We start from the raw sequence: 25,499 nt of genomic DNA, 5'->3' as shown, positions 1-25,499 counted from the left end.
AACAACACATACTGATAATGAGACTTCTCTCATATGCTCTTAGAATATTTCATCTGCCTCTTCATCTTGTTTGGGTGGTCTAGAACAGACTCCCACCATCACACCTGCCTTGCTGGCCTTCCCCCTCATTCTTACCCCAAACCATTCAGCTGTATCATCACCATCATCAAGCTCCAGTTGTTCCTCCTGTACAATGGCTTCTAGCTCCTCTTGTTTGTTGCCAACAAGTTTGACTAAATTAACAAGACCTTTTTTTGTTTTGTTTATCCATTTATTTATTTATTTATTTTTCATTTTTTAATTTCAGTTCTCCAGAAAATGTAGTTGATTTTTAGGAGAGCTGTAAGCAGAAATGCTCATTCAAGCAAGACCCAATGAAACACTTAAACAAAATGCAAAAATCAATTTTGCTAAACACTGCAGATTTGGGGATTTACTTATACCTATTCATAAATTATTTCTTTAGTAATTTTTAGAATCTTGGGCTTCTAATTTGGGGCATTTGATATTATGAAAGTGAAACTTATGGACAAGTAATTCAGGTTTCTGAAGTTCTTTTCATTTAATCTGTGAAATCAGAAACTTAGGCAACCTAAATTGGACGCTGTGTTCATATAGAATGCATTTCTTAAATACCAGAGATACAGTGAACTGGATATGGACGCTATGCTGGAAAAGGCCATAATTGGTGCTGGTTTTATTGACCAAATCGACATACTGTGTATTTCACTTAAGGCTAGTGTCTATAAATTAAATAGCCTCAGGCCTGTGGCTTGGAGACAGGACCTGGGTTTGTGTGCTGCAAGTTGGGTGAAAGAAAGCCTTGGAAAGGGTTTCCCTCTGGTATAGAGTAATATACATACAAATATGTGAAGGGAAGAGAGAACTTTTCTATATACTGTAGATTCAGTGACTGGAATACTAATATCCCTGTGTGAAGCCTTTACTTGCTGTGACAGCCTAATGAGCCACTGACAGTGGCTGTCTGCTTGTCCTCAGTGAATGTCCTGCATTATGTTGTTTGTGTTGTACTGCAGGATGCTGAAATGTGGTTGTCTGACTGCTGTCCCCTCGGGAGGCTCAGGAAGAGATGTACTGGATCTCCCAGGAGGCTATCCACAGAAATAGTTTTCCACCTAAATAAATACCATCTCCTGGGGATCTTCTAGAATAGTAACCAGTGCATGACTGACAATATCTTTTCATACTATTAAATTTTAAAGCCTTAACTGTATAATCTATAATATGAAGACAGAGTTAGGATGCATCCTCTTTTTAATATATTATCATTTACTGGCTGGACAGTTTTGGCTTCCTACCTGCTTGCATGTGTAATTTCAGGTTTTTACACACTCCATATTGTTTGGGAATAAACTTTCTTAAAGACTTATCCTTATTTACTATACAAAAGCTGAGGTAATCTGTGATGTGTTCTTTGATATTTCTTAGAGGTGTGTGCTAAACAGAGGAGGGAAGAGTTTGAAGAGTTTAAATTTTGCTGTATTCCTGTGTAGGATTTCTTAGCTGGAAATGTATATCTGTGTATCCTGACAGTCTGTAGTATGAGTCCAGTTCATCAGAGCCACTGATGTGAACTTTAAAGACAGCTTGTATGTTCTTCTGCAGAAGAGTTTGGTAGCTTTTTATGGAAGAGTAGCAGTTTTGGACTTCTCAATCTACAGCTTGTTAATCTTTTATATGTAAATTGATCTCATATTTGTACAATTAGGGAGAAATGTTAGCTAAATATCTTCTCTGCTTCTTAAAACTCTTTTTAAACACTGCAAAAAATTTGCATACGGAATATGAATTCATTATCATGTTACATTCAGTGTGCTTCCTTGAACTTAATTGCATTATCACACCTTGAAAACTGATGTTATAAAACAAATACTATCACAAAATGCTCTAGGCCTAGAGAAGACACTATGAAGAAGGTGTATAAAAGAAAGAGCTGTGAAATTAATAGATATTAAATAAAATCCTGGACATTTCATTTTAGGGAAAAGTATGCCTGAGGGAATGGTATGGCAGAGGTTTGTACAGTTGTAAGTGGTGTGTAGTGGTAAACATGGTATTATTCTGTACTGTTTCTCATAATGTAAAAATTGGGTCACAATAAAATGATCAAGCAGTGAGATCATAAAAATCAAAAGGCATTTTTGCACACAGGCATCACTAAGTTGAGGTATTAGTGTCACAGAATGTTCAGAAGCAATAAAACCCTGAAGTGGACATAGTCCTAAAGCATTGATCAACTGATGGCTGTTCAATATATTTTTTAAAATCTTCCCTCAGAGAAGATGATAAAGCATTGATTGCTGAAAGCTGCAAGGATGCAGTAAGAGAAAAATAATCATATTTTGCCATTTGTATGGTCTTCTGCCCGACATCTGCTTAAAATTGAGATATTTGACCAGATGAATCTTTGCTTGACCCACTGTGATTATTTGTTCTTGTTTTTAGATTTCCAGACATCACATCTAGCTGTCAAATACTTGATGGAATACACTGCATAGTATCAAAGTCCTGCAGATAAAGTAAGTGAGGGGATTCCCTTCACCTAGCACAGCATCAGAGAAAATGTAGCAAGACAGGAAGAAAAGGCAGTGTTCAGTTGCCTACTGTATTGCAAACCTGCTGTTTGATTTTTGGTTTACATTGTCATAATTATACTCATGAAGCAACATAAATACTGAGTATGAATTAAATCTTTGTTTTTACCTCTTCTTATTGCTTAATACACTTTTTGTCATCAGTGAAGTGGAATTCTTTACTGAAAGGCATCTGATTATTTTGTGCTAACATGCTCAATTCAACCATCCTGAGGCTTTTTAGTCTGTTACTGCTGACAATTTGCAACTCTTTTTTTTTTTTTAATGGAGACTATGTTATTAGATGCACCAGTAGTTACGCAAAGAAATAAATGCACCTCTGAAAATACTACCCTTGTTGGTGTGGTAGAAAAAAAATAGCTTAGCAGAAAAAGAGCATTATGGAAGTGACCAGTGTGCAATGCCTGCTCTGGTCATGAGAGGGGGAGATGCAGGTTCAAGGGTTCAAAGGGTTTGCATTTCTTTTCTAGTACTCTTTGTCCTGCTCAGATCTCTTGATTTTTTGGTCTTGGTTCTTGTCTGGAGAATGGAAGGGATAATATTGCTTTAAATCCATGTATTTTCTCTCTTGTCCTGCTTGATCCAGCAGTAACATCCTAGGCCAGGGGTTTTTTGGGTACTCATGCATGGGTACAATGCTGCCGTAATGGTGACCTGATACAAGCAGGAGCATGTAATTGCTAATGCAGATATGTGTACATATGTTAAACAGAAATTCTAAAAAAAACCCAGACTAACCAACCAACTAGAAGAAAAACTACTTGAGGACAATGAATAGGCAGGTCCTTGGCTCTTCATTTCAGTCCCTTTTATTCTCTAGTTATTTCCCCTCTTGCATACCGCTGACACGCTGACTTTCTTTTACCTTTCTCAGATGGCAAGAGCAATCTCTCTAAAACAAAAACCCTATCTCTGTTTGGTGATGCTCATTAAAAGAAAAAGTAAACTGTGAGGGGTCACTGCCTGGACTGCATGTGCCTGCCTCTTCCAAAGAGGCACTGAAGTGCTTAGGTGTGTTCCTCAGGGGTTGCACTGTGCTGCAGCTGGAGCTGCTTGTGCCCACCCTCATCTCCCTCTTTGTGCAGAGAGTGACACACTCCTACATGTCTCGGAGGCAGAGCTCAGTGGAGACGCAGGTGTTGCAGGCAGCCCTGCAAGATGTGCCTACTGGCAATGTCAAACCAGTGTACCAGCTCTGCAAAAGCAAACCAGAAGCACACATCCAGCCTTCTCATGAGGAACCACCACCCCAGGGCACTGGCGTTAGCAAGTGATTCTCTGTGTATCCATGACCTTTTAGTGATTTGGGGGCAGGAAATGTGAACAAAAATTAAAAAAAAAACAAAACCAAAATCAAAGGGACTTTGCTGTTACTGAAAATCTGTAAGCCTGAGGTGCAGGGCAAAAATGTTGCCATTCTCATTTTGATATAATCAAAGCCTTTATGTAATGCGAACGTTGGTGGGGAGCAGTCTTCCTGAGTCGTGTTTACTGGTGGGAGTTTCAGAAGCGATGCATGGGTGGGAACTAACAATAACCCCCCCCACATCCCTCTGCTGCACTGCATGGATGGGACCAGGCTGGTAGCAATAATCATCAACATTATCCTCATCTATTTGGTCTTGCATAGGGGACGTTAGACTTGTTGGCATTTCTGTTTTAGAGGATACACTACGGATGTGATATCCCTTTCCCGCTCCCATTCCTCCTCCATGGTGAGTACTCTTAGGTCAGTTTGATGGCACTATCCCCCTTCTGTCCCTACAAGATATTCCTTAACATTGATATCTATCTGTGAGCATTAGCTAGCAGACGGAGTAAGCTGAGATTTTGGCCCAGGTAATGCTCTCATGTCTCAAATTCATTTGTTTGTCTTTCTTATCTGCAGTGCCTAAGTGGTTCGCTTCAGGGTAGATGTCCTTGGAATATTTTCTTAATATCATTCTTTGAGTCTAATGCCAGCTGTTCTGAATCAGTCAACTGCCTTGTCTTCTGGTGATGTAAAATAACAATTTAAATGAGAATTACATAATTCTCCTCTAGAAACTAGTCTAGCTGTTGAATCTATCAGGTCCAAAGAATTGTTCTTTCTATACCTGCTGATGCAGCTTAACAGTGCTTTGGAACAAGGTGGAAAACTCAAGGAGAAATCAAGTTTTCTTCACACTCTTCCTCATGTCCTTTTGAAATGCTATTGCTGTATCATCTCATTCAAGTCTTCCAGAGGTGCACCTCATAGCAAAGCAAAGAACCAATGCAGGTATTTGGATACAGATCAGCTGTGCTTAAAAGTTTGTATCTGATAGTTTGTGAACTATCTGTTTTACAGCTTGCACTTTCTTTAGCTTCCCCTTATTCTCTTCCTCAGTTGTCATTCAGCAGCCATGGGGTAACATGAGTTAATTTATTTCAAATACACTGATATCTACTGAACCAGAATGAAAATGTGAATTTTCAATTCTTTTCCCATATTGGGTGCTCCTTGAGTATGATGCTCTGTCAAGCCAGAGCGGGATAACATATCCATCTTGCCTCTTTATAGAGATGCAAACAAATAGAGCATAAGCTGCTTCACTTTCAATCTTGATCTTCATGGTCTTATACCAAGTATTTATCCTTAGGTTTCAAAAGATAAAGAACTGGGATGCTTTTTTGTCACTTTTCTAGGCCACTAACTTTTTGTATTACCTCATCTTGATTTCTCTATGTGTCTGTCATAAATGGAAACTCCATGAGAAACATCATCAGCAAATAAGGTTTATGTAAACTTTGTTATTTACCATGATCTTTAAGATAGAATGTATTTAAAATGTTTTCTCCTGCTCCTAATTCATAATTAATATTGTGACAGAACAAGGGGAAATTGCTTTCAACTGAAAAAGAGTACATTTAGATTAGATATTAGGAAGATATTCTTTCCTGTCAGGGTGGTGAGGCACTGGAACAGGTTGTTCCAGAGTTGATGCAGATGCCCCATCCCTGGAAGTGTTCAAGGCCTCGGGTGGAGGTGACTTTGAATTCAGCCACTTGGTCTAGTGGAATATAGGAATGTGCCCCCTATTGATGGAGTAACAAAATTATCCTTTTTCTGCTAAAAATGGAAAAAAGCCTAGAAGTTTCTCTCCTCAATTAGGTAAAAAGACACCTAATAAGACCTTGAAGACTTCACCTCAAACTTAAGGATAGCCAATTGGACAGAAGCCAAAAAGTCCCACCTAAGCAATTTACTAGAAAAAGAAGAGAACAGGAAGAACTAATTGCTTTTGTGAGGTGTTTTACAAAGAGCAAGAACCTGTCACCCTGGGTTGGTTTTTCTCTGTAAAGAGCTTTGTTATTTTGTCTTTATTAAAACTTTTCTGTTTCCAACACTGCCACAGAAGCCATCCTGCTGATTTTATGCCATCTGAGGTGGCTGAGCTGTCTCAGGTGTGATACAGATCTCCAAGAGCTTATAAGACCTAGCTCAAGGAGACCCATGTATCAGTGGAAGGCATTGCTGTTCATGGCAGAGGGGTTAGAATTAGAGGATTTTTAAGGTCCCTTCCAAGCCACACTATTCTATGATTCTGTGATTTGGTGAAAGCCATTCAGGGAGCTGTAAATAGAAGACCATGCCTGGCATGCTTGGGAAAGGGGCAGTTTTGGTCTTTCCAAATTGTTTGTTTACAGAAACTTCAGTCATCTCGCTATGTGTTGTTGCATTCATTTCCAACTTTTTTAATGTCAGTGTCTTTCTCCTCAACAGTAAGCTAAATTGATATATAGGGAAAAGAAGCTGTACATTTCTAAAAAGACCAAGTATTAAATAATTGAAAACCAGACTTCCTGTTACATTGAAAACAGACCTAAACACATTTAAACACAGAAATACACAGGGGGTCATCCATAGTACTGTAGTGACATGATTTAGAGTAATAAGAAGGAAATTTGATGCAGCTTCTAAAATTAATTTCATTTGAAACCATGACCACTACCAAAAGCTTTTATCATACTGATAATTTCCCATAATGTCATATATATGAGCAATGAAGCAGAAGTTGCTTCAATAAAGCTAATCTAGATTAAGTTTTCCTTTCTTAACTAAAGGTAGTATTTGAATTTCTTTAATGCTCAAACAATAAAAACCTTAGATTTCCTGGATTTTTAAAATCAGCTGAAAAATTCAGACTGCAGAGTGTGTCATGGAGATGCTGCTTTCTGACTGAAGTGATGAATACTGAAAGAATAAAGCAATGAATACTCTGGAGGTCTAAATTTTTTTTTGTCTGAAAACTACTGCATGATACTTTGCCCATTTGAATAGCTTAAGCACAAAGACACAAGCTTGTAGAGCAAAATTCATAATAATAAACAAAAATCAATTATCTTCTTTAATAGTGTTAAATGTAAATATAAGAATATGAGAAAAATAGAATATCTCAAGTTTAAAGAGACACATAAAAATCATCAAGTCTAACTCCTTTAACTGTCAGAACTCACAGAACTGTCTAAACTTAACTCATATCACTAAGATTGTCATCCTGACACTCCTTGAACTCCAGCATGTTTTGTGCTATAAATTCCAATGTATATTCAACTCTGTGTAACAGCAAAAGCACTGAGCTGCAAAACATGCATTTGTGAATGAGCTTTTTAACCTCAGAGGGTTAAACATTTTCATTTGTCCAAATTTACATGGTGCTAAATGCAACCTTTTTTGTGATAGTACCCAGATTGTATTTAATTTAAATATTTTAAGTACATATGCCTTGGATTTCCTAACTGGGAATGTTGAGCTTAAGGCTCACACCTACATTTTAGGTAGACAAAAAATTATCTGACCTTCATAGCATCTTGCTTTGAAATGGAAGATAGCAGATGTGAATCTTGCAATGCTGCAGCTGGTATCCAGGGTACTGCAGATGAAAAAATCAGAGATCTTCACTTGTCACAAAACTGTCTTGAAGAATAGGACTTCTCTTCAGGAGCACAGTAACACAATGTACTGTGTCTGACATCAGGAGAAATTTCTTCATGGAAAGGGTTTTTAAATGTTGGAATGGACTGTCCGGAGAGGTGGTGGAGTCACTCTCTCTAGAGGTGTTCAAGAAATGACTGCATTGTCACTTTGTGGCAAGGTGTTGATTGGTCAAAGGTTGGACTCAATGATTTAGAGATCTTTTTCAACCTAAGTGGTTCCAGGATTCTGTGACAATGGAGCTGGATGGTGGGAGGATAAGTCAGGGAAACACGCTCCCTTTCTTCTCCATCATGCCTGTGGCTGTTGGCTTGTGTCAGGTTGAGAGAGTTCTTTTCCTCTTGCAGGAGAGTGTTAAGGACTTATTGCTGAAAATATAATGTATTTCAAAAGTCAGTATTATTCTCTATATATCTCCTTTTTGACTAAGAATGTCCATCAGACAGAAGTATGGTGTGATCTTTTATTGTTGCTCTTGCTCACCAGAGGCTGTACTGCCACAAAGTAGTCAATGTAACTCACAGAATCACAGAATAGGTGAATTTGGAAGGCACCTCTGGAGATTTCTTCAGAGTTCAGCCCTGCTGCCTGTTTAGAAAAGTTATGAAATTCAGTTTTTAGAAGCTGTATAAGGAACAAACATTTGAAAGAACACTTTTATCTTTTCTAGGCCTCTCCACCACTCCCAATCTGATAAACTAATCTTGAAGATCTAGAGAAAAGAACATCCTGCTGAGACATCTGACCTCATCTTGCATTTGTGATTTCAGTGTAGAATTAATTTAATGTTTTTCAGTGTTGTCCATGTCTCACAATGGGGTAGCTTTATCCATTCAGCAAGTACTTTTTTATTTGCACTATAGTCATAAAATGCAAAGCATTTGCTTAAGGAGATAAAACTATATTACAATTTTACAAGTACAGGCTGTTTTAGTTTTTCTGTATAAGTTCCTTTGGCTATTAGAATGAAATCACAGCACTTTTTATCATTTTGCATGTTAAAAAAAAATGTGTCTTCTGAAAAGTGTCATTACTTACAAAATAATTTGATTCAAAGGTCATGAACACTGATTCTACTGATACTTACTCCTATTTGTAAACCTTGAGTAAAGTCAGTGAACTGAGAGGAACTACAGGGGGGTAAAAAAAAGTGTGAGAGATACTGGAAATATGTCCTGATTGCCTAAATGATCCAGTGGTAAAATTATAGGTGAGAAGCGCTTAATTGTACAACACATTTAAAAAACCCCACAAACCAGATTGTGTTAAAGAACAATTTTTTTACAGACCTGAGGCAAAGAAGCAAAACCGTATTTTTCAGTTATGAGTTTAGATGTATGCAGGTGATTAGCTCTGTGCCTTTAGTTCTGTGCTTAGAAGATGAAGTCTGTGTTTGCTGTCAGGAGGTGGTGGTACGGCTTGCACTGGGTGTAGGCTGCTGCTTGATGTGCCACTGCACAAGGACTGAAGGTCACTCTGATCCATATAACCAATTCATCTGGCAAAAGCAGGGTAGTAGTATCCAGGATATATTTTAAGAGAGAAGGGAAAGGATAAGGAATTAGGGGATTTAAAACTCCAAATTGCAGGTTTCATCCTGTAAAGTACTGGGCACTGTTGCTATATTTCAGCATGGCTTAAATGTGCTTAAACCTTTTGTTCAGGGCTCAGCATTTAGCACTGTTTAATCTCAAATGAATAGTTCTTAAAAAGCAGAGTGATATTTTCTTTCATCCACAGATTTCAAAGGATTCTGTGAACAGCTATGTATAAAAATTTTATTATAAAATTGATAATTCAATTATGATTTCACAGTTAAGCATAATAAAGAAAAGGACAGGAAATCAAAACAAGCCTTCACTTTCTCATGTCCACCTTTCATACTGAATCTATATATAGTTTTATTTTCCTGTCATTTTTCTTGTTTATTTTCAATGTGAAATCCTCAGACTCCTCATTTGCAGTCAAAGCTGTGAACTTATGCAGAAACATAGGACAGGATGTGTCTTCTGACCTTCCACTTCTTGTTTTTAAGCTGTGAGTGTCCTATTGAGAGGAAAAGGGGCTGTTATGTATTTGCCACTTGTCCTCTTACAAGCAAGAGGGTAAACAAAGAGCAAAGACTCCAATCCTGATAAAGGTAGATTTTACCTTTGAAAAAGCTAGGAGAGACCTAGGACAGTGGTGGGGGCATTTTTTGCTAAGAACCTAGAGCTGGTTATTCTACTCAAGCCTTAGAAGTGTGGTGCTCTGCTTCTGGGATGTTACACTTAAGTGTTGCTTCTTAGTTAGAGTAGACCACTTAAATATATGTCCTCAGCTTTCATTTTATCTTCTCCCCTCTTGTGATGTGTTCCACCTGGATTCACTAAAACAGTTGCCTTTTCCTGGATATACCTAGGATATACAGATATAATAAGAATACCTGTGAGCTCTTGGATGTTCCAGGAGATCTCCAAACTTAGCTCATTTAAATTCCTTTTGTTACTTCACATCCATGTAAGAGTGTGTGTTCCTGCTGAATTATTTGGGTGTTCATCTGAAATAAAACACAAGAAGTTTGCTAGAAATGAAAAGAATGTGGTCAGGAATAGTGTGGGCCCAATTTAGTAACTGGATGTTACTTGTTTCGGGTGCCAGCAGGGGAATCCATTCCCTTATCCAACAGCTAAATGAACACAGTACTTATGTTTTGTACCTGGCTGAAATACTGAATTTCCAGGGACACAGGATATAGTACTGTTAAATGAAAGATCTGCACATGAACACTGAGAAATGAATGATTGCTTTCTAAGGGCAATATTTACTGGTTTCTACAGTCATAGCTTGTGAAACAAAAAAGAAACAGAACCTTACTTTCATTAACCATAATAGTAGTTTAGCTATTTTCACAGCATTAATCTTGCTGTTAACTATTCTTTTTAGATTGTGAGGAGACAGCATGTGACAGGAAAAATCTATAACATCATTCAACATCTGATTATATGCCCCTTTTCCTCAAAACCAATTTGCATACCTACAAATATCAGTGTTTCCCACTGGAATTGAAGGTGTAAAATATTGTCTTTGAAGCTGAAAGTTATTTAAGCAAAGATTTTTCAGTATTTGGGAATTCTGGCTGGATGATTTCAAAAGCAAAACCATATGTCGCTTACATGATTTGGCATTTCTCCAGTTGGATAGAACTTGAGTGGAAAAGTGGAAAAAAAAAGCAAAACCTAACACTAATTAGATGATAATAAATACAGGTGCTATACTGTGTGGTGTAATTCATCTTCATAGCAAGCTGTGGGATGAGTCAGAGCCAGCAGATTCTGAGGGATACTGTTTTGTGTATATATATTCCTGACACATGGTAAAATCCAAATTAAGGTTACACTTTAAAGGGTTGTGTAACACTGAGATACTTTTCAAGGTTATGGAGGTGTGATATGGCATAGCCGTGGAAAAGGAATTTTACAGGGTTTTTGGTTGGGTTTTGTCAGAGGGCTTCTCATTGTAAATGCAATCAGTGTAGTACCAGGACAAAACCGGGGATTTGATGATCATTGGGAGATCCTGGGCCAGGCTTCCACATGACCCCATACTCCCTGACCTCCCAAAAATTTCCTTACACGTTTCAGTCATCAAGGTGCCTCCCCAATGTGGAACTTTCCCTCTCCAGCTAAATTCTTGGCCTTATGTGGTTTGCCAAGACAAAGTTAGTTGGGATAACCTGCTGACTGTCCTGTATAGCTTGCTGTAGAGGGAAAGCTGTTGCACATCTTCTGATTGTTTCGTCCACTTCCACCTTCCCTGCCTACAGGAGTTCTGGCTAAATGCAACCCCTGGGCTCCTTCTCTTTCTTGTGTCAGAGACCTTTATGGAGGTTCTTTTCTTTTAAAATTTCCAGAGAGACAAATGGATTCAGATGGTGTGGCTTTGACTCATCTACAGCCAAATCTTTTGTACTTGGGTAGGTTAAGCTTTTACATGTACTGAGGGGAGTGGTGTTGCCTGATGATGGTGTGTTCAGTGTGTGGCCACACATGTTACATACTCAAAAGTGAAGGACAAAGCAGGCAGGATTCCATCCTGGGCAAATGAATGGCTTACAAACATGGTTAGAAACTGAAATTCTTGGTTGCTGTAGCTTTAAGGTGTAAGCTCACCGAGACATGCTTGTTTCTGAAAAAACACTGCCATGGTCCAGCCTCCAGGAATTTACCACAATAATGTGTTGCGTGATTTTGCAAGAGAAATTAAAACACAAAGCAAAGCACTCTGCATGAAAATTTGATTGAGCAATTAAAAATATGTAAATAATTGAAATGCAGGAGCTCAAAAAGCCTTCTATTATTCTCATTGAGAAAAAAAATCTTTAAAGCGTAGGATTCAGATATTATTCTGGGACAGAAAACAGCTGATATTTACAGTATAGATTACTCAGTTTTCTTTTGCCTGATGAACAGGGCTCCCAAAGCTTATTGTGGCTGTTGTGTCGTTTGTGTAAGACACGTGGCTGCTGTGCCTTGCTTTTCTCGGTGCCCCCTCCCCCACAAGCAGAACCCTTTGAGCTCCAAACACAGATGTTACACTCTGCTCTTTGTGTGCATGTGTGTGCATAAGCATGTGTGTGTATGAGCATAAAAACGAGCCTAATATGCTGGAAAACTGAAGCTGAAGCACAGGACTTGGTTTGTGACTGTATTACAGTGAGATGTTAGTCTGAACCAAGTGTAGGACTAATGTGTATGAAAGAGCAGTGGTTTAAAAGCAGCCACGCTTAAATCAGCAATTTAATGTAAGGAGAAATGGCAGTTTCATTAAATAATGCTATGATCTCTCAACCATATTCTTAACTAGTAATCTCCCCACAGCAAAATACATAGCTAATCAACCTCCTAGCCTGTCAGTAAACTTGCAAGGGAATTAAATCCTGGAGGAAGAAGCCCGTAGCCCCGGAGGAAGGCTGAGTGCATGTTTCACTGTCGTCTTTTCAGCTCATCTCAGTGGTCCCACTGCTAGAATGTGCTCTGTTGTCATGGCAACCCCATCTCCTGCTTCCTACAGGAAAGATTAGCTTGTACTGTGCACTGGAGAGAATTTAGGGGAAGTCAAGCTAATCCCTGGGTGCACTGCAAGAGAAAGGTTGGACCTCGCCTGAGGGATGCTGTATCTGCAATGATAGAATTGGCCTGCCACAGACACTGGTATTTAAGTTGAAGAGCAGAATTCACAGTAAGTGTCAGATCCTCCAGAGAGGAATATTGAATGAGGTTTTCTAAGTCTTGGTGAAGACTGTCCCATGCCAGCAGTGGAATGACAGCAGGAGGCTGTGTGTGGAATACCAATATGTTTCACCCATTCAGGTGGTATTTCAAATATAGATTCAAAGCCTCAGTTCCCTGGAAGCTAGGTGATAAAATTTTAAAACATCATTGTGAGATGCGCACATAGAAACCTGAAGCGTGTCTCATTTGGTGCATAAAGCTGAAGAAGTGATGATGAGCGTGCCTTACAAATTGTGTATGCACTGTGCAGGGTGCTTAAGAATTCCTGACTGCTGAAAAATAAGCGGGAAAGCGTGAGGAAACTGGTCTGGGTGTGCTGCAAACTCAACTGAAAAAGTGCTGAACTATCAAATTAAGCATAAAAATTTACAACTCCTGATGCAGTCTTGTTTTTTCTTCAAATGAAAACCCAAACAATGAGCTTTTTAAAGGTGTAGTCGTAATATGAGCTTTTCTTTGAGAAAATCTCATTTTAATGTAGCTGAATTAAGGTGCTGTGTGACGTGATTTAGCGTGTAAAATTTGTGTTTGTTTTCTTGCTGGTAGAATTAAACAGAGGATATTCTAGATTTTCCATTTCTGGTTATTTTAATGTTCTGCCTTTCTTTGATATCATCTTGCATTTCACTTTAATAGATGCTCAGGATTCCCAGCTTTAAACTAGACTGTTTGCAGTAAGATTTTAACTGTCTGCTTTTTATTACTGTCAGCTTTTCCTAAGCTAATTTTTCCACCAGTTTATAGGTTGAGCCTATGTATTCTTGCATTTTTATTATGCATGCTTTTCTGGTTTTAATAAAAAAAAAATACCCTTTATAATTATTCAATGGTTATTTTCTTCATAGCCATACCCTCTAACTTATATCTATTATGCATATGTGTTTTACGTGTATGAAATGTATGCATACTTGTGTGTTTTTGCAGTACATACAAGCATATACATATGCAGACAAGTGGAGTCTTTGTTTTAATGAGGCCCATGAGTAATATAATGATAATATAACACTGAGAAAGTTAAAGGCCTGTTTTCACCTTGTAGAATAGGTATTTTCCTCCTATCTAGAAAGCTTATTGCTGAAAAATCCTAGTAAACACACACTCAGTCTGCTTAAAGAAACAGCATATGCTTTATTTCTCAGTGTGTCGATAGAGCTAAAAGCAGAATCATGGTGCTGATATGATAAAAGAGCACTGATAAAAGAGCACTGTGTTACCTTTCCAGAGTTTTGGGTCCATGGCATGGGTAGTTAAGGGGCAGTGGTTGTTTTTGTCTCCTCCCTCCCAGGACAGCTCAGAAAGAGTCACACATAAGCTTCAGGTTGGTTGGCATAACAGTCTTCTCTTCAAACTTATTTTTTGGGCTGTTTTACCAAATAGTGAGAACATTGATAATCAAATAAAATGTGTCTTTGCAGTTAACAGACTCAGTAGCCAGTGTACACCTATTATGGAAGACTATAGAAATAAACACAAAGGGTATGCAATATTTAAGTCATCATTTAGGCTGACCCTTGAATCTGTGGTCGACATATGGGTGGTAGGGATTCCACAGAAATGCCAAGCAAAGTGGGGATCGGGGTAAGAGCAAATTCATCAAATAAATGCTTTTAATTGGAAAAAGCACTAAGAAATTTCTTGATATGTGTCAAATTAAATCAGTGATTAAAAAGTCCCTTCTGTGATAAAAAACACACTGGGAAAGGTTTCCCAGATGTTTCGTTGTATATTTTCATAACTTCTGTGAGGATACGTTTTTGGCTGTTTCTAGCTTTCAAAATAACTGAGATTAAATGCACAGATTTTCTACACTGTGTGTCATTTTATTAAATTAATTAACTGAAAAGTTGGATTTTTTTTTCTCAAAGACATTATTTGTTTCCATTTATTTTTCTCCAGCATTTAACTTGTGCTAAATGGAGTAATGTTGGCTGGTCCAACCTTATCTTATTCTGTCTTCTACAAAGTGTGTGATTTTAGGAAACTAGTCCAACTTTTATTAAGAGCTTTCACAAAGGGACTTGAATTTCTCTTCTGCATTTCTAGACAAGAGTAAACAGGACTTCCTGCATGTGAGGAATTGCAGTGATCTTCAAAGCATGCAGCCAAACCCATAGCCTGTGCTCACATTCTCTTTCAGGGAAAGGGCTGGAATGCTTCTTGCAGCAGGGGGATTGTATTACACACAGGCAGGTACAGTTGGTAGAGGCTGCTCACACTCAGGAGTCCAGGCCACCAAACCTGAGGAAATTCCTATATAAACTCTGTATCAGTTAAATAAACTGAAATTCCTTGAGTTACCAGAAACTAAAACAGCAAAGTCGACTCTACCTGCTCTATACAAAACCGAGTTTTAAAAAGACCAGAACTTGTGAGTTCTACCAGGGCTTCTCTTTAGCACTCTCTCATTCTGAGAGCTGCTAGCTTCCCTACAGCAATGGGTGAGTGTCCTCTGATGAGGCTTTTCTCTTCATTCCTTTCCTGCCCATCATTCCCACTCCCAACTCTTCCTGAACTGCCTTCTCCCTGTTCCACTGTGTTCCAGTGTTCAGGCTGTCTGCTGGCCAGATATTGGACTGGCTAAAATAATCCTTTCTGGTGTGTCTTTGCTATGTATAAAAGTAAATAGGATAATTTAATGTATATACTGATTCATCAGAACGAGGCTTTGAGTTATGGCACCAAACAGAAAAATATTGTCAATAGTGTGTCACTCTATTTCCTTGGAACATTTCTTACTATTGCAAAAATAGCCTCCAAAACTTGTACAGCACAGCATCTGCCTACAGCCTCCATTTGGAATTAATGACTAAGAATTTGTTTGTCTTTCAATGAGATTCTCATTCAGGGAAAAATAGATAAAATGTCCAGCACTTACTGGGTGCTACACTGCTCCTTGCAGAACCTGGCTGTCTTTTAACATCCACAAGTAAAGCAAAAAACTTCATTCTGTCCCAGAAAGGCTCTTGCTGCTGATATTCTCATTAAATCAGTAGCAGAAATCACACTTCTATACTATATATAGACTTATGCAATGTCTGTGTGTCTCTACATATCAGAGATTTATCCTACACATTTTAATAAGAAATCAGTAACAGTGATCATATTTTTTCTTGGTTGCAAGGCATCTTATTTCCTGAGGCATTTCTGCCTGTTTATACCCTTATTTCCTTTAAAATTTATATATATATATGTGTGTGTATATATATATATACACATATATATAATGTTTCCAAAGACACTGTAAATGGTCAGTTTGATGGTAGCAGAAATGGACCTCAGTGAAAGAAGTGTACCTTCACTTAAAAGAGGAATTTTTAATCTGTTTTTTTATGTATTTAAACATGAATTCAAATATTTTGATAATTTTTTTATTTTAAACTTATCTGAAATATTTTAAAATACCTTTTGAGTTAAAAGTTTGTCCTAATTTGAAACAGTAATAGCCATCCATGTGGGAATATTTTGATTATTTTAAACGTCCTTTGTCTTCCTCTTCCCCTCAAAAGAAAACCTCTGAAGCCATTGATTGGATCTAAATTGCATGAATGTAATGGACTAAATTATTTCTCAGGCTGCACATGCTGGGTCCTGTTGATTCTAGTGAAATTAAGATCATATGCATTCAAAGGTACATTTTAGCCCAGGGTGTGATGTTCTTCTGACCAGCTTTCTAGCAGTAAATTAAAAAGTGCTTTCTTAATGCTGTGCTGCTGGCTCTGTGGCTTACTGCATAGGAGATCCTTTATATTAGTTGAAGAGCTAAGCAAAACAGCAATGCTAATTTTGAACAGGGTCAAACACAAAGGGAGGGAAACTAAGAATTCCTGGGCAAGTTTTCTTTTCTAACACTAGCTGAGATACTACATGCAGTCTATCTGGCAGCACTAATGCTGAAAGGAATGTGTGATTGTTTTTGTCACAGCTCCATTATTCTAATTTTTTATGCTGTCATCCATAGAAATCTGAATATTTTTGTCTTTTCCAGAGGTTGTTTATCAGGTCATGACAGCAGGTGGCTATAAGGAGGATGGGAGAAACACATGCATCCTCAATGGCTATGCTACTTTTTTTTGGGTTTTTTGGTTTTTTTTTTTTAGATTCCAAATATCAAAATATCAATACCAATAATATCAAAATTTGAATTGCAGTAGAAAGTTATATACAGTAGGAATCCAATGTTTCTATTGTTCTGTTGCCAGGAAGAGTCCACTGGAAGTTTTACAGGGGATGGGAGGATGAATGAGAGCTCAGGATAAGAGTGATTGATCTTTTCACATGTAGTGTATTTTATTTTATCTTTGCAAAATCATTCTTGAAAATAGATTATTATCTGGATCCGTTTAATGGTCTCTCTGTAGGTGAATAATGGGTAATTTTGAATTTGTCATTTCTCTAGTTGTTATGATTGAAATTGTTTTCTGAAACATGCTGAGGAGAAGACAAGTGCTGCATGTGTGGGTTGATGGCAACCACTGATTGCACCTGTGATTTGTGAATGCCTTCAGTCAGCAGCACACTAAATGGGATCTGATCAAAACTGTCATTTGGATATTCAAGTCCAAGACCAAGAGTGCTGTGATATTCACTAATGTCCTTCCATTCTGCTTTTTACTACTATGTAAACTGCTGAAGATTGTTTTTAGTGGCTTCTGTTGTGGTTACCACCTGATGCATTCACAGATTCAGTCCTTTTACTGTCTGCAAATGTGCTGTCAGCATATGCTCATATCTGACCCAAAAGCTCAGACTCTAATCCCTGTATTTTACCTTCAATTCCACATCAACAGCTGTGATGTTGAGTTTTGCAGGGACTCCTGGTATAGGAATCTCCAGAAATTGCAGATTGCAGTGCTGAAGTTAAGAATAAATATTTCTTGGGAAAACAGGTCACTTGAGAATTGGCAGATGACATCTACATAAAAGGGGCTTAGTGTCAGTGATTTCCAGTGGTTTTCACTGCATTATTCAATTGGTTTTGGCATTTTTTTGGGAAATATTTCAAACTAGACCTGTCCCAGGTGTTCAACAAAAGAAGATAATGTTGAAATTAAAGCAGTTCAGAGAAAATTTTCATCTTCAAAGGCTTCTTGAGCGAGCCTAAAAGGTTTAGACCAATATTTCAAAAGCTTTCGAGAGCAGTTTTCCTAAGGTGACATTGACTGACAGGATCAGGAACTAGAAAATCTGTATTTATCTGTTTGCATAAAGGGGAATGCCAAGAATATATCTCAGGTATTGCAGACTTTTCTAAAGAAGATGATAGCCTTAGACCACCTTCTAGATGCTCCTGTACTGGAGCCACTATATTTGCATGGGATAATTAATGAGGGTTTTTTATTTTAGAAAGACTGTACTTTGACTCCTCCAAAATTTTTTTTTTTTTTTTATTCAGATTTTGCAGAATCAAAGTTGGTAACTGTTTCTTTGCTCAGACAGGTGAAATTAAATACCTGAGATGACATATAATTTAATCTGTGTTAATAGTTTTCTGTATGCTGGAGCCCATCACACTAACTTAATCAGGGGTGGTAAAGGCATGCTTTCCCCAGATTGTTTTGTAATATGGGGACCAATGAAATATTGAGCTCTGAAGTTTCTGATGATTCCTACATGCAAAATATGGAACAGTCTCTGAAAGCTGCCCTACCTGGATCACCAGGTGCCATCAGCAACAAATCAAATTGGTGTTTGAAGTGCAATTAATAGATTTGATTGTGGTTTGTTTACCATTGACAGGTAATGATAAACCTTTAGGTCTCCCTTAGGTTGTTGGCTTTTTTTGTTGTTATTGCATTGGTTGTATTATTTCTTCTGATGGCAGTTATTTGCAATTGCAGAAAAGGAAAAAGCTGCTTGTGTTCTGTGAAAGAGAACACACTAGGCATTTCACTCTTTTGAGTGTTGGTCCCAATGTTTGTTCTTACATTGGATATAAAAGATAAACCCCCCCCCTCCCCTCCCAAGACTGTAATACTTATTAGGAATAGCATTCTATTCGTGCTCAGGGTTGAAATAATGTGTTTCAGCAGGCGTAACTTTTCTGCTCTATCCAGTGGTAAAAACTTTCCACCCAGAAGAAATTAGGTTAATCTATTCTCACACCCATCTTCAGATTCATGTTCTGCTTCTATAAATTTTTAACTTAGCTTTTGAAAAACCTGATTCTCTCAGAAATTGTTTGTAATTATTATTTAGGAAGGAAGGTGATCAGTTTATAAAGGGGATGTTAGGAATTGCAAAGTAATGATCTAGGATTTGAAAGGATTTGTCAGGATTCTGTTGTCTTGAGGGACATTTGCAATTTAACTAAGCAGAAAAAAATATTATTAGAAATGTTGTTCATTCTCATAATTGTTTTTTTGGCAAGCACTATATTTTCTAAGCTTTCTGGAAGCTTGGGAACAGGTCTGCCATACAGCTGTTTGTCATATATCTGCTTCTGTTTCTAATGTGCATTTCAATTAGATTAAAGTAGCTATACAATGCTGATCCTTTCCAAATATAAAGTATTCCATGGGCCAAATAATCCTGTTTACAGAGTGTAAAGGGAAAAAATATTATAGGTCAGATTTTGAAATATCTTCTTCATTACTTCTCTATTTAAAATAACACCAAGATCTGTGAGTGCTCTTACTTTAGGCTTCCCCTTCCTCTCCAAGCTAGCTTTGCCACAGAGAAAATAATCTGTGGACAGAATTCTTGGTTTACCAGGAACAGCAGGCTGGTTTCCACACACAGATCTGTTAGGCCAGCTCAATGGTCTTTTTTACAATTCCATGCTGCCCTTTATTCTCAGTCAGTCCCATATCATAAGGAGGCTGAGCAGGTATTACAGTTGGATTCTTTGGTAGGATATTATTATTTCCCTTTTTTGCGTTCTGATATTTAACAACAATTTGTACATAAATAGTTGTTGAAATTTTAGTGAGAATAGGAGTGATTTGCTGATATTAAAACATTCTTAAATTCCATTGGCAATAGTGCTTTTTCAGTAGTGTAAAGCACAGGAAAAGCATATGCAACAATTATGCTGTGTGGACTGCTGTTGCTGAATTTTCCTGGGCTAACAGAAGCCCTTAAGTGAATTAGAATAATGGAATGATTATTTTACTTCCTAAGAAATCTCACCAGTCTGCAAAGAATAGCAAAACAGCTCATGGTTTCTCTCTGAAGGGTGGAATTCTGTTTGCCCTATTTTCTGGCCTTTTTGAGTAATCTGGTTTTGAGTCTAGCTTTTGGTGATGTTTCATTAAGGGCAAACTGACTGCCTTTAATGAGAAGAAAATTTCTGAAAGTTGCTAAATAGTATTAAGTTCAAGAACCTGTAGTGTTTTTGTTGGCATTATCTTCCCAGAAGGGAAGTGTAAAATGACAGCCTTCATGCAAAAGTTTTCAAGTGCTTGAGTTTTTCAATTTTTAATCTTTCATTTCCAGTGCTGTTCATTACACACTCTTATACTTGCTCTTTTCCCCACCCCATAAGAATCCACTGCATAGTACTGGGAGGGAAAGTTTGAAAGAAGAGATGCATTGCTTAGTCATGTGGCTTGGCAGTGAACATTTCAAGTCCATAGCTCTGGTGAGGATTAGCAGTAGATATGCCAGAGCTGTCTGTCAGATCCTTTGTGAAGTTTCTGAGCTCTGAATCACAGTTACCTCGCCTGACAGGAGTATTGTGACAACTGACCATCTAGAAAACCCTTTTTTTTTCCTTTTTTAAAATTTTGTGTTCATATACCTCTTATTCTAGTCCCTTTTTGGCCAACGTACAACCAAATTCTCATCTAGATTTTGGGAATTGTGAAAAAAAAACTACTTGGATTAAAAAAACATGGTTGATTCTTTTTTCTTTTTTTTTTCCTGAAAATAGTTTCTGCAAACAAAAAGGCAGGTTTTAATTTTGTCAGTCATATTGGAAATCAACATCTGTAGGATTATGAGGCAATTGGGATTTAAAAGTGATGACTTTAGTGAAGGTAGAAGATACCTTCCTGTAGTGTCTTCCTGAGGTAGGAAGCTCACAGGAGCTCTGCTGTTTTCTGTGTAATACCATCCAATTGGTATCAAATTCCTCACATCATGGACATTTGTGAGTAGAGTTTGCAAATCTGCTTTTTTGCAACCCAAGTAATACAACATATTTCAGGATTCTTCTGACTTGGGCTATATAGTTTTGTAGTAGGAAGGAACATTAACTGTTGTAAACTTCCAAGCAGATTCTAATGTCTTAAGTATGATAATGCCTATACATCTCACTTGGCAGTTTTGGCATTCACTACTTGAGGCAGATTTTTCAGATCAAAGTGAGGTCAGTCATCAACACTGCTTATTTTTCTGCCTTATAATTGTAGTCAGCATGCTAGAGAGGCTCAAAATAGGCTGTGTCCTTTACTTCAGTGGCAGTATTTTTGTGTTCAGGTAGCACTGCTGACTTTTTTAGCACTGCTGACTCTCACCACCTTTGCATTGTTTTGGTGGTGTTTGGGCTGGCACTTAAACATTGGAGATGCTACATTTTTTTAACTTACGATTGATACAGTAAAAAATGCAACAGGAGAGGCATAATGGGTATAAACATTCAAAAATTGTTGCTTGCCAGATGAAGAAAGGCCAAGTTTGTTATCAAGTGCTGTCCTGTGTGACCAGAATAGTGTTTTCATTTAAGCAAAGAGGAGACCACTTACTGTTGTTACCCATGGCACGTTCAAAGAAAGAAACAGTAATATACATGCTGCATGGACACTTATAAACATTTTAAAGTGGCAGAATCAAAAGCAAACAGAATTGAAATGGGACATGTAATTTATATCCCTCAGACATGCTTATTTGTTGAAGTTTGTAATAGCAGCTTTCCAAGCTGTAAAATTCATTGAATTTCTAAACTTATGGTTTATCTGTAATAGAGTTGTATACTTGACTCACAGAGACTCTGTCTCAGCAAAAACATTAATTGCATCACAGCCACTAAATAAGGAAAGAGCAGCCCTTATGGAGTCCTACACTTGCATACTTACTGTTCTGACTTCTCAGATTTGCTAATATCCACTTTCCTAATGCATTGAGGAAGTTTTAATCCACCTTTGATAACACTGGAACTCCACAGAAGAACAGAGTGTAAGTTCCTACTTCCTATTCCACATAATTTTCTTCTACTTCTTCCCAATTGTATGTTTATTACCTATTTTTAAACTGAATTTCTGCATGTGAATATCAGAGGCACTTGTTTTACTCTCTGCTGAGGCAGGAAATTTTCCCGAAAACCTCTCTGTTAATATGAGTGGAGACAACTGAGTGCAAAGGATTTGACAGAATTGTTCCAGAGTGAAAAACAAATGTTTTGCAAAAAAATGCTTCATTTTAACAACATTATAAAATAAAAACTAGAAAAAAAAATCTTAGGAAATGTTTTCACTTCTTTTGAGGAGTTTTCATGTCCTAGCTTTCAGTGTGCAGCTGTAAGTAACAATAAAATTGCTTTAATTTAAGTAATACAAGTCTTTAGATGATACTTTTCTGTGTAAAAAACCAACCAAACAAGAAAATTAGATTGTAATTTTAAAATTCTGAACTATAGAGTGACATAGATGATTATGAAGAGTCTAATGAGTCTGAACTATTAGAGAAATATTGTTACTGAGAGTTATGCTGTCAACTCAATTGAACTATTTTTATTATTATAGAGATACTCAAAATATTGGACTGACACGGCACTTTGATCTCAGTTACTCTTTGTTTTATGTGCCTGAATAGCAATTGGCAACTGCTGACAATGTGTAGAAATTACAAATAAAAAATAAAGAATGTTTGTAAGTCTTCAAAGTAGTTCTAAAATAAAACTTGAAATACAATAATAGAATCCATTGAACTTCAGCAGAGCTCTTGCTTTTTGTACATCTGGGAATGTATTGGTAGGTTTTACCAATTCTGTCTTGGTTTTTTCTTTTGGTTGGGTAGGTAAGATTTCTTGTTCCCTATTTCTACTCTGTTGTGGTCATCTAGTGACAAGCACAATACTAACAGACATATGCTTTCCCATGTTTCAAGAGGAAACTTCTATTAAGCTCTCTGGAATATAGAAAAAAGGCAAATCCAGCAATTTGTACTGTAAACTTTGGGGACCCAGGACAGAATATGGGTTATATGTTGTTAAGGACATAGGAAGCTCAAAGCAGCCATTTCTGTTTATTCTTATGGCTTCTCCCTACTTTCTCTCCCAGTTTTACTGATGAAGGGGGTATAATGAGCCTTTCCATAGTCTATGCTCTTATGAAAGAGTAGGCAGCAATTTGCTGAGGGGATGCAGAGCTGTCAAACAATTATTTTGCTTGTGCTCAGGGCTTCACTTTTCCAGAAAGAAATTCAGACTGACATCACTGTTTGAACCCACTCAACACGCTAAACATGGTGGGGTATATTTTAAAGGGCTTGATTAAAAAATCCAGGTTTGGGGACATCCAGTCTGCACAGAACTTCTTCTACTGACTCCAACTTGATCTCTCCTCTTTGCTTTTGTCTTCTGGCAGATCCTAATTAAGTAAAATTCAACACTACACACCCACACTAGGTCCAAATTGTAGGTAAGTTTAACATAATTGCTTTCAGCTCCATTTGGGTTGCAGTTTTGGCACCAAACGTGCACCTACATGTTACTCTTTGTCTGCTACTGGCACAGCACCAGATCTTCATGCTGCCAGGAACAGTGGCAGCTGCTGCTTATGCTAAAGCATAAGCCTCTTCCTGCTGGACAAGGAAGAGGAGAGTGCAAGATCTCTTAGGTTACCTCTTTTTTACAGAGAAGGCTTCACATTTCTCCCTTTCACAATACGTTGCAGTCTCAAACATCTTTGTTGCTGATGTGTACTGTACAGGGTTGGAAGTTTAGTGACCCTGAAATGTAAGAGCCCTATTTGCCTGACTGACCCCTATTTGCCTGCCTGTCTCCCAGCTTTCCTCAGTTCCTATCTTCTTATCAATGAACTGCTCTGCAGTCCAGAGTCCTCTTTGGGATGAGCATAAGGCAATACCTCTGGCATCACTCGTGTGTTGTCGGGCTGAGAATTGTTCCTGCAGTTCTTGCCCAGGGATGGAGCTCTAAGCCACGTTCTTGGTGCCGGATGACATTTTGCCTGTCAAATATGATCCTGTATGAGTCATAAGAACTTTTAGAAGAATTGCAGTTTTTCTGCCTTGAGAACTGCTTGATAGAGTCTTTGCCACAAAAAGTGCCCTGGAGGTTTCTCCAGAGTAAGGGGAAAACCAGGGATTTTTCTCCCCAGAGGCAATAAGGGCTCTGTGTTCTGAAGTGTAAATGCCAAAGAGCAAGGATGAGTTAGATACATAGTGGTAATGAGGCCACTGTGCACCCAGTGAGCTTTCAAATTGGTTATTTATGTGTGCAGTACCCTCCTAATAGACATGCTCCTTCATCTCCTTGCTGTGCATATGCAGGGACAGTCACTCTGCAGGCAAAAAAGTAAATGTACAAGTCACTCATGAAGCTTTATAAATGAGCCCGTCTATAATGGAGTGACTGACAAGTCAGTATTATTTTCCTGATGATTGTTTGTGTCATAGAGTGGCAGTTGTTCACTGCTCTGTAATTTAACATTATAATTGAATAAAATAGCTTCCTGTTTTGTGCCTCCAACAAGAAGAGATGTTTACCCCTGGAAAATTGTGAATTACTGAAATGTTTGTTTAATAACGAAATAAGATTTACGGCCTGGCTAATGCTGATTCCACTGTGTATGTGCAAGTGTATGTCAGATTTACTGTACTCTTGTTGACAAGGCTAAGGATCAGTTTTCTCTGTTTCTTTTCCTTTTCATAAACTCATGCAGTGTGTGATCATATGAAGTAGCTCCTGTCCTATTCCTCCACCCTTGAAACAATAGTAAGTAATTTGTTGATAAGTATCACTGAAACTGATGGACATTTCAGATTTCAATGCAGTGAGTTCTGTAGCTGAATTCACAGAAGGCAATGCCATCAGGAAAGCATATATGTCAAAAGGAGAAAAATAATTGTTGTTATTGAGGTTAACTGAAGAGGGCAATTAATGCATGTTCTTGTAATGTACCAAATGCATTCTCACTGGGAATAAAAGGACTGAGATCTGTGCACACCACCGTGTTCTGTCCTCTGGAAAGGCTCTTGCCCACCTCTTAATTCCTGTACTGTGTTTTCTTGATACAGGACAGTGGAAACAGAAAGAGTGGCAGTAATTTATTTTGAGGAGCAGAGAAGGGTGCTTGAGATTAATACAGGTTCAAAGAAAGACTGGATACTTGGAAGGAAAATACATGTTGAGCATCAGCACATAACTAGAAGCCACATCCTTGCTCAGGAAAATTGTGTTTGAAATTATTAAGGGCTCAGCAATCCACAGGAGGAAGAATTGTATATGCTCTTTTCTAAACATCTCCTAATAACCACTGATTAGGAGATAGGATATTGGACTAAATGGATTTTTTATCTCACAAACTATGACCATTCTTATATTTTATGAAATGGGAAGGTCTGAGATCATCTTTGTACCTCCATTAATTCAACCCCTGTTCTATATAAAACTGTGAAAGGGAATGGAGATGATGAATAGATAGAGTTGATTTGGACTGGCTTTTAAGTTATGTACTGAACTTATGCTTCAAACAT

At 37.8% G+C, this 25,499-nt stretch overlaps 1 protein-coding gene and 1 long non-coding RNA gene across 9 annotated transcripts in view; one reads left to right on the top strand and one right to left on the bottom strand.

Moving 5' to 3' along the window:
* NOL4 (nucleolar protein 4) overlaps positions 1-25,499 on the top strand; it is a 189,405-nt gene that overhangs the window by 78,030 nt on the left and 85,876 nt on the right. Inside the window, exon 1 of one of the 8 annotated variants that reach the window (XM_064385293.1) lies at positions 12,642-12,792. The exons of the other annotated variants lie outside the window; for them this stretch is intronic. The gene's annotated coding sequence lies outside the window, so the exon portion shown is untranslated. Of the gene's footprint in view, positions 1-12,641; positions 12,793-25,499 lie in introns of those variants that run through there. 8 annotated transcript variants of the gene reach the window in all.
* Positions 8,032-10,025, bottom strand: LOC135278679 (uncharacterized). Its single transcript, XR_010346130.1, has 3 exons — positions 9,998-10,025; positions 8,862-9,070; positions 8,032-8,160 (listed from the first exon to the last, which is right to left on the bottom strand). It is a non-coding gene; the product is annotated as an uncharacterized LOC135278679 (long non-coding RNA).

This window comes from Passer domesticus, chromosome 1 (genome assembly GCF_036417665.1).
Source record: "Passer domesticus isolate bPasDom1 chromosome 1, bPasDom1.hap1, whole genome shotgun sequence".
Taxonomy (NCBI): domain Eukaryota; kingdom Metazoa; phylum Chordata; class Aves; order Passeriformes; family Passeridae; genus Passer; species Passer domesticus.
The sequence above is the reverse complement of the archived record's forward strand: the minus strand, read 5'-3'. Positions and strand labels throughout refer to the sequence as shown.